Here is a 10,698-nt window from a genome sequence, read left to right on the forward strand (position 1 = left end):
CCTCATATTTGTTTCCAAATAAAAACATTTACATGTAGAATCCTGGATTTCCATGAATAATATTAAAATTCTCATCATTCAAGTAAGTGTGATTTTTTTCCATTCAATTTCTTTACACAAGGAATCAAATAGTCCTTTTCAAGTAGCATGAATTTCTTGAACTTGGATTTATAATTTATAGATGAAAGAGAATTTTTTTGTCTATGCCTATATTTGATTTTGAGGGGGAAAATGTGTTTCCTTAATGACTCTGGGCTGCATTGAATCCTTAATGAAATCAATAGTTTAGAACTTAGATCAAGAGTAGGTGAAGGCCTTACCTACATAGTTAAGTTGTGAACATTTCATTTTTCTGCACAGACCTATGATCACTGCAGCTGCCTGGTATGTAAGAGATTTCCATGGAGGTTCTTAAACATGATCTTTTACATCATGCTGAGACATTTCCTGGATATTAGGAGAAATAATGTATTTGCTCACTTGTAAAAGAAATGTCAAGGTAAGTGTTGTGCTCCAAGAGAAAAAGTATGCTAAAAGCATTAAATGTCTTAGCTACAGTGAAACTGCCTTTCAAAAGATGTGTAATTTGTAGGAAAGAAAGAAAATATCTGTATTATACTATACAGATTAGTATTAATACTTTAATGATTCATTGACAAATGAATAAATTAGAAATATCTGGCACTCTTATTTTGCTTGTATTTATTCATATGTCCAAAGTGGTATGAGTAAATACTTATAGTGAAGAACATAAAAAAAATCATATATATGTATATATATATATATATATATGTGTATATATATATGATAGCAGCTAACAGCCATTTTTGCTTCTGTATGAATTGCTTTGTGCTAGATGATTGTATGGTTTTTGTATGATTTTAACTGTGACTGGTTTTAGTTACTCAGTAGTTCAATGTCAGCCTCTCAGGCTAGAGTTGCTTAGTAAAAGATTTCAAAGGGTTTACAGCCCTGACCAAGGGGGCAAAGTCCTCAGAATTATCCCCACAGCTGCAACGCCCCTCCCAGAAGCCGAGGCAGTAAGGCCCCAGGGAAGAAATATAATGTTTTAAGAAACCTAAGCAACTTCATTTTTGTTTAACACTCCATCTCAGTTCTGGGACTTGACTGGTGATCCTAGCCCCAATGCTAGGAATTTATGACAGAAAGCCATGCACAATTCTTGGAGCCATAGATGGTGTTTGCTTAGGGCAGGTGTTAGCCCCCAAGTGGTGTTGCCCCCCCCCCCAGCCACCTAGGACTAAGAGTTCTAACCAACCCTTTCTTCAGGTTCTTCAGAGCCCGGGGCGAGACATGCCATGCATTCTGTTGGTTCTGGTGTGACCTTTTTTGGTCAAGGTATGGACCAAGGACATTTTTCTGTAAAGGTCAACCAATCATTATTTGCCCAGTTTAGCTTGCTTTAAATGTAAATGTTAACCAATCATGTAATTTCTTATGTAAAAGTTCCTTAAAGTTGTTTGTTCAATACTATAAAAACTGCGCTGATTCTATGTTCAGGGCTTCTTAGCGAAACTGGTTACCCTGTGCGTGGAGGACCAAGCTCGAGCTTGCAATAAACCAGCTCTTTGTTGCTTACATTGATCATGGTCTCTGGTGGTCTTCTGGGGGGTCCCCAAATTTCAGTATAACAATAGTTGATAAGCCAAGGTGAAGTTTGTTATTAATTTCAAAAATTACATGTTTAATGAACAATGAAGTACTTGGATAGGGATACAACTTTCAAAAGTGAAAAGAGGTATTTAATCATAGTCCTCTGCATTTGGCCCTAAGGCTTATATGTGAAACTTTTAAACCATTATTTTTTAGTTTTACAAGTCCAAGTAAAGCATTGATACCTGACTATTATGTTTTTGATTATACTTGAGATTTATTTTTAATGACTTCCCATTTTCTTTTCTTAGATGATGAAGAAAATTCTATAGAAAAAATCATATTTGAAATGAATTTTTCTGTTTGCAGATAAAGCCTCTTAAGTATGATATTTAGATCTGTTCCTCTGAGCCAAAAGGAAAATCTGCACATCTCTTCAACAAAGTGATTGTGATTTTCCTCAAGCTGGCTTTTGCTGAGAACTGTGTTATATTTATATCAAACATAGTAAAGCAAATTTCTACAACTTTCTCTGGACAGTTCCTGTTAATCATTCCCAGGAACTGATTTAACTTGCAAAGCAATTTAAGTGTGATCTCTGTGAAGCAAGATCTGACTAAATCAGCATTCATCTATTCCTTTCTTTGTGCTCTACTCTATAACAGTATTTATCACAAGATGTTACAATATTTACACTTTCCTAATAGACTAGGAATTAGGTAAGAGCAGAGAATGAGTCTTGCTGAAATATTAAATGTTCTGATTTAATAAAGCATCTGTACAGGAAATCTTATAGACTGAGAAAAAAAATCACCCTGCAGATACTTTGGTTTGTTATTTGCTATTTTACCTCTTTTTTTTATCAGTTTTAAATGATAGTAATTAAACTTTTTTTTTTTTTATTGGCTGTAGGGTTTGCACACAGGGTTGGCCACTGTCCCTAAGCTTCTTTGTGCTAAAGACTAGTTCTCAACAACTTGAACCACAGCACCACTTGCAGTTTTTGAGTGGTTAATTGAAGATAAGAGTCTCAGGAGGACTTTTCGGACCAGAATAGCTTTGAACTGGGATCATCAGATTTCAGTCTCCTGAGTAGCTAGACTTACAGGCATGATCCACCAGGCACCGACAAATTAAACATTTTTTTTAAGAAAATAGTCAAATAGAATATTCATAACCACAAAGACACTGCAAGTACTTTACAAAAAATTACCATTTGCCAGGCCAAATATTAAGAAAAAATATATGTATACACACATACATATATATACATGTATGCATATGTTAAAATTTTATATATTTTGACATATAATATGAAATAATATTAATATATTAAAATAACTACATTAAAGTTAATCAAGTTTCATTAAAATTTAAACCATTTTTAAAAACAATCTGCCTATATGAAAATATTTTCTGTTTTGCCTGAAATTTTATTGGAAAATCTTGATAACTAGAGATAGAATTAACCTAAAATCCAATTATTATAGAATGGTATTCTTAATTATCAAATGAATTAACAAGTAAAAAACATAAACCAAAATTATCAAATGTTAGTTATGCTTTAAATTTAATTAAGTTAGCCTAATTCTATATCTCTTAATTTTATTGTAAAGGTTCTGTACAGAGGAGTTACAGTTATATGAGTAAGGTAATGAGTACATTTCTTGTCTAGCATTATTACCCTCTCCTTTGTTTTTCTCCTACTATCCCTTCCCTTTCCCCAGTTGTAAAGTTCAATTCCAAAATAGTGTCTTGTGAGTTTCATTGTGGCAATGGGTCTTCTGGGTCCTTATTTCAGCATTTTGTTATTCCACTTCACCTCCCCAAATTAGATAAATATGTAGACAAGATTCAGGGTACCAAAATCAAATTCAGTGACAACAGAAATGAAAATCAGTACATTAAAAACAACAATAACAAAGAAATATCCCTGTGTCTGTATCTTGGGGTTCATTTGGTTTAGCATCATCTTATATAGACATATGTACGTAGCTTTTGAGCTTTTCTGATCATCTGATAAAATTTACTAGTACTATACTAATTCTTGCATGGGGCCTATATTTCTTTGGATCTAGCTTACTTCACTTAATATGATTTTTTTCCAAGTCTTTCTATTTCCTATCAAATGGGTGGTGTCATTCCTTCTGAAGCATAGAATTCATACATATATATATAGATATATATGTATACATATACATACATATGTGTGTATATATGTATATGAATATACATATCTACATATAGCACATTATACTGATGCATTCATCTACTGAGAGGCACCTGGATGGTTCCATTTCTTAGCTATGGGTAATAATGCAATGATAAACATAGGTGTTCTGGCAGCTTTAGTGTGGCCAGACGTAAGAACCAATGGAATAGAACTGAAGACCCAGAAATAAACCCATAGGCCTATAACCACCTAATTCCATAAGGGAGTCAAAAGAAATAGAATGGAAGAAAAACAATCTCTTCAGTATTTGGTGCTGGCAAGGCCTGGAAATTGGTTAAACACCAGTAGAAAACTAAAGATAGATCCTTATATATCACCCTGCACCAGAATAAACCAAAATGGATCAAAGACCTTGAAATAAAAGAAGACACCGTGAAAATATTACAAGAAGGAATTGTAGAAACTCTAGGGATCCTTGTCACATGCCCAAATGTCATTAATAAGGACCCAGAAACACAACAAATCAAAGAAAGATTGGACAAATGGGATTGAATGAAACTGCAGAGCTTCTGCATGGCAAAGGACATAACTAGCAAGATCAATAGAAAGCCCAAGGATTGGGAGAAGATCTTCATTAGCCCTACAACAGACAAGGGCCTCATATCTAAAATAATACTAGAACTCAAAAAATTAAATTCCCCAAAAGCAAATCCTCAAAGAATTAACCACCTGATTAATAAGTGGGCTAAAGTTTAAAGAGAGACTTCTCTGAGGAGGAAATAAGAATGGCCAATAGACACATGAAGATATGCTCAGCTTCTCTAGCCATAAAAGAAATTTGCAAATCAAAACAACATTGAGATTCCACCTCACCCCAGTTAGAATGCCTATAATCAACAGATGCTTGAGAGGATGTGGCTTAAAGGGAATTCTACTGCACTGTTGGTGGGAGTGTAAACTTGTTCAAACACTCGGGAAAGAAGTATGGAGGTTCCTCAAAAGACTCCTCCCCCACAGTTTAACCCCTGCTTTTACTGTATTTGATGTCGGTATAATTTGTGGAGGGGTAGGGGAAAACCAAATCGCTTAAATAGGGATACAGGTGGGCCCATTGCAACAATGAGATGTACAAGTCCTTATGTCGAAAACAAGCTTTGCAACTTTGGTGGGGGGGAGGAAGGATTAGGTGGGGGGGGTCTGGGGGGGCGAGGATGGGAAGAGAAGGGATGGGAAGGGGAAACAAAGGAGGAGGCTACAATGTTTGATGGGAAATGTACTCATTATCTTGCCCATGTAATTGTAACCCCTCTGTACAGTATTTTCACACACACACACAAAAAGACTCCACATAGAGCTCCCCTATGACCCATCAATCCCACTTTGGGGCATTTACTCAAATGATCACAAACAAGACCCTACTCAAGCAACCAGCACAACTATGTTTATTGCAGCATTATTTACCATAGCTAAGATATGGAACCAACCCAGATGCCCCTCAGTAGATGAATGGATCAAGATAATGTGATATATATATATATATATATATATATATATATATATATATATATATATATATATGAGTTTTGTGGCTCCATCAGAAAGAATGACACTGTCCGATATAATAATATAATATTAGGAAATGGAAAGACTTGGAAAAAATCATATTAAGTGAAGTAAGCCAGATCCAAGGAAATAGAGGTCCCATGGATTCGCTCATTTGCAATAGTTAGTATACAACTAAGATAATTATATCAGATGAGCCGAAGAGCCCAAAACCTATGTACATCTGACCAAATAAGATGACACTAAGTGAAATGAACCTCAACATAGGGACACAAGTTGTCTTTCTTTGTTGTTATTGTTTTAAATGTACTATATGTTTTTATTTTTGTTTCTTTTGTATGTTCTTTCCCCTAGGTATATCCCCTGTTGACACTGTACTTGATTTTGGTACCCTACATCTTGTATATACATTTGTCTAATTTGGGGAGAGGAAGGGGAACAAGAAAATGATGAAATATAAGAACACAGGATGACCCATTGAAAAAATGATACTCACAAGACAGTTTATTGGAAATAAATTTTACAACTTCGAGGCAGGGGGAAGATGAGGAAGGTATGGAAGGGAAGGGATAGTGGGAGAACTATAAGAGAGGGGGTAACAATGACCAACAAGACATGTACTCATTGCCTTACTCATGTAACTGTAACCCTTTTGTACAATAAAATTTTTAAAAAACTAACACTAAAATAACAAAATGAAAGACTAGTTATGTTATTAGTAGAATTTACACCATGTGTAGATAAATTATTTGCTATGACTTAATGGCATTGTTGTTGCAATACTAAGTTTGATATTATTTTGCCAAAAATAAAAAATGTAAAGTGTTCAGTTTATACATATAGATACATATATATAAACAAACCTCATGATAAACTCAACTTTTACAAGCTTTGTTCTTCATATATTTTTAAAATTTTCTTGCAATAAAATCTTCATGCATTTTAAATAGTACAGGCAAACTCAGCTACAATTTATGTAACCATAAAACATGTTGTTTTCTCTGATAGAATTAATATTTACCCACAGGATCAAATTAATCATGAACCACTGCTGACTTTAAAAAACCAAAAATGTTAGAGCCTGTTATAAAATGAATCAACTCAATTCTGTTATGAAACTGAAGATTTTTCCAAGTTAGTTATTGTTTCATAAATACATCTGTTAAAATATTGATGTTGAATTGCTCAATTCATTTAGTTGACAAATTGCAACCCCTCATTTGATTTCATCTAAGCATTTCAGTTAAATACGTTTATAAATTTTGTGGGTTTAGTGTACTTTCCATGATATCTCAGTTATACAGTAATTGGAAAGAAGGTAAATTCCAAGGAAAATGTTGGACATGAAGTAATAGAACATTAAAAGAAAATTTCCACTGACTCAAATGTAAACTCTGAGATTGCATTCTTCATTAGAATGTAGCCCTGTTAATCAAAGCATATCCTACAGAAATTCTTCACATTCATCTTCACTTTTACCCAAGATTCTTGTATTCATGCCCCTAACTTTTCTGATTCTGGTTTTCTCTGTAGTAACAGCTTTTTTCTCTTCTGATTTCCCCAATCTTATGGCCCTCAGTTTAAAGATCTTAACCAGGCAGTTAAGGGAATATGATTCAGTTTAACCTGGACTATGCTTGACCATGTTCTAGTTATGATATTAGAAACTTAGACTAAACATCATTAAAAGATGATCACAATTCCTACCCAATGACAGCAATTCATTAACTAGTTAAATGTATTTAGCTGTTATTAGTGGTGTTTGGCACTGCAGATTTAAATATTCTAATTACTATCAGAAAAAAATGCTGGTATTTAAAAATGTTAAAATGAAGAGAAATCTTGCTTTAAATATTTAAATATGAGATAAAGAGCTAAGAACATGAATAAATGAATAAGAATGAATAATTGTTTTATTAGTATATGTTAGTTGTTTAAAGGAATGTTTTTCACTAACATTTTCACACATATGTAGGTTATACTCATGAGGCTCATGCCCCTGGCACTTTCCCTTACTCATAGCTTAAAATCATTTTAGTAGGTTTCATTTTTCTACTCCACACAAGCAAACTGACTGATTTAACCATATTTGTTCCCATTCACCTTCTTCCTTGGGCCTTTTCCTACCCACTGGTATGTACCATTCTCCAAAACAATTATGTATAATTCTAAAATTTGAGAAATAGGAATAGAAGAGTAGTGTTATTTGTAGTTAAAATAACATGAAAACATGTGCTTAATTTCTAATAACAAGAATTAAGTTTTAATAATCTAGGAGAGTTATTCATATATATATATAATACATAATTTTTGTGTTATACAAAAATTACACAGGTATACTAAACATTGTTATGAAAGGTTTATACAACATTCAGATTGAATGATCAACTATTAATGATTTTAATGACTTCAACGTGTAGTTCATTTACATGAAAACATAGGAATGCATTCTAAAACTGTATCGTGAAAATTAATATAACCTAATGCTAATGCACTCATCATGTTTCTTAATTCAATCACATCTTTAGACCAAGAATGTTTAGGGTAATCATTATCTGAGATGGGAGCTTATTTTTATACATGCTTCTATCTTATACCACCAATGGTATACAAACCATGACTACCTCTACCATATCGTATTTCCTTGATTTTCCTTTACAGTTCATGGGAAAATGCAGAAACTTCTGACCTGAACCTAATAAAAGTAGAGAGTACATAAAGTGAGAGAAGAGAAAGAGAGAGAGAGAAACAGAGAGAGAAACAGAGAGAGAGATCCCTAAAGAAATTAGTAGTCTTCTTATTGCTAATTAAAAGCTCTTTGCTTTCTACCCACATGGACAGCACAGCTGTTTCACAACCTATCACTGCAAAGGAAACACATAAATACTCAGAGCAGCACCTGGTTCTGAGTGTACCTGCCGTGATGAGAGTATATATCACACTGTCAGTAAATTAACATTTCCAGAGGCCCCCAAAGATGAGATTTTTTTCCCTAATTCCACTTTTTCCATTGTTCCCCAGTGGAAAAGAATCAGGAGTTTTGCTTCCATTTTCCATACTAAATATATCATATTGTTTGTTTCTCTGGTGCAGACACCTGCTTCCTGCTCTAAGAGTAGTGTTCCAGCCCTAAAAGATTTCCCCAGAGCTTCCCACTCAAGTATTGGCTTGTAACTATGGCTTAATGTCATGTCAAAATCTCTTAAGGAAGATGCAAGCTGTCACGTCAATTCAGGATTGAACCTTCATCTACTGAGATTCTGAAAATGTCCTTTGAGTGTGTGAAGCATGAACAGACAAATAAAAGGCTAACAAGTCATTTGTAAAGATAATAGCTAACAGCATGCATCCTCTTTTCCCTTCCCCACTTTCTATTATGTGTGATAAGAAGAAAGAGAGAAAACTGAAGGGCCCAGTCTTTGTTATTTATAAATGGGTCAGAGAAAGCTTAAATCTCTAGCATTTTAAACATGATGGTGGGGGGATGTTTGAGGGGTCAAGAATCATTGAATCATTGGTACATTGTCAGTTTCAGAGAAAAAAATTACAGGTTTTAGATGGAGGTGCCTATGCTAAAATATATTTAAGATTAAAATATTGACTAATAAGTGAAAATGTACTATATATACTTTTATCACATAAATGACTTTAATATCTGGCCTGAGGTATATAAGAAAATGATTTTTACATTTGGAATTTTTGGGAATTTTGACCACTTAGATAGTTAGAATGGTTAGTGTTGCATTACCTAACTTTACACAAATAAATATTGGCAAAATGGGAAAAATTTAATCAGATTTTTCTGTTCTTTTTTTGTTATCAGTTTTGTTTTTGTTTTTGTTTTTAATCAAGAAGGCCCAGAGAACAAGCTTAGCCTACTAAACTCAGGTCATTAATAGAGCAAGGATTTTTCTTCAAATTTGGTCACTGATGCCTGAAGTTCTTTGCACACAGAAAACAGTGGTCTCTATCCAACACTGCTTTCAAGGCAGGTATCTATGTATCTATCTATCTATCTATCTATCTATCTATCTACCTATCTATTTATCTCTGTTCTCAGTAAATAGATTTGGTTTCAAAGGAGTCATTTTCCCGATGAATCTCCGATGTGTGAAAGAGATGAATTTACTTAATATAAAAGAATGAGCATTTTCACTATATATTATATGTAAGCATAAAAATAAGAATTTCCTTTATGTATCATGGAAGAACTTTTCAAGGGTCAGATTCTGGGTTTAACTATCTGATTCTTTGGGAATGATTGAAGATATAAGTTTTCATAAATACTTTCTGTCCTTGATAAAGAAAGCTAACTGAGCTTTTTAGATGTGATTCCATCTATATCCTTATTTATACAACTTGTTTCTTTAAATTTCTTCCATTCATTTCCCTCCTTTTTTCCTTCCCTTTTATTCTAGGAAACTTTAAAATTAACTATTAAAAATAAAATCCTATCTATCATACAATTTCAAAATCATACATTTTAATGTGCTAAGACTATCTTAATATTGACTCATCCTGAAATCTGTTCAGGGTAATTCATAGAATACACCAATATGAAGCTATGATTAATTCACACTATAGTCTGTGAATATAATACATTTCATTACTGCGTTTGCACATATTTCCTTTTGTGATTTGCATAATTCTTTTTGGAGGTGATTATAAAATGGACTACCAAGAGCAGGAATCACTAGTGTGTCTCACCTTGCATTTACTCAAAACTGTGTGTTTGCTTTCTAACTTGATTGACCTTAGAAACATTATCTGAGAATCCATAATAATAATTTTAAAAGGCTGCATTCAGAGCAAGGCTCTGGGGTGGCCTTCAAGATTGGCATTAATGTCACAAAAGAAATATCTGTCAGCTACAACTTAAAAAAAGATCAGTTTCCTTACATTGGAAAAGTGATGCTTGTCATGAGAATCGTCTCTGATAAAACCAAGGGCAAATTTAGAACAATCAATTTCCTCTCACAGGAAATGAGATTTTTTTTAAGTAAAAATCCAAGAAAGGAAAAAAAAATGAGCCTCACTTGGAAGTTCCTTCTATATAATAGGAATGTGACACATAAAATCAATTAAGTTTCCAGAGATCAAAGAGCCTGTTGCTAGAGAGTGAGTTCCTTGCAAGTAAATGTCATTGGTCCATCAATATCTTCAGTAACGTTTCTGAAACTTCAGCCCTCTTCTTTAAGCTTCAGTTTATTCTTTTCCCAGAGAGTCTGTCCAATTTCAGTTCTTATTTTTTAAACTTGCTTGAGTGTTTCTTGGTTGAATGGTCACTGAGCAAGAAGAGAACATGCAAGATTTCAAATCTTTAACAAGGTATTAGTTCTTAAACACAA

Source organism: Dipodomys ordii, unplaced genomic scaffold (assembly GCF_000151885.1).
Source record: "Dipodomys ordii isolate 6190 unplaced genomic scaffold, Dord_2.0 Scaffold1, whole genome shotgun sequence".
Taxonomy (NCBI): domain Eukaryota; kingdom Metazoa; phylum Chordata; class Mammalia; order Rodentia; family Heteromyidae; genus Dipodomys; species Dipodomys ordii.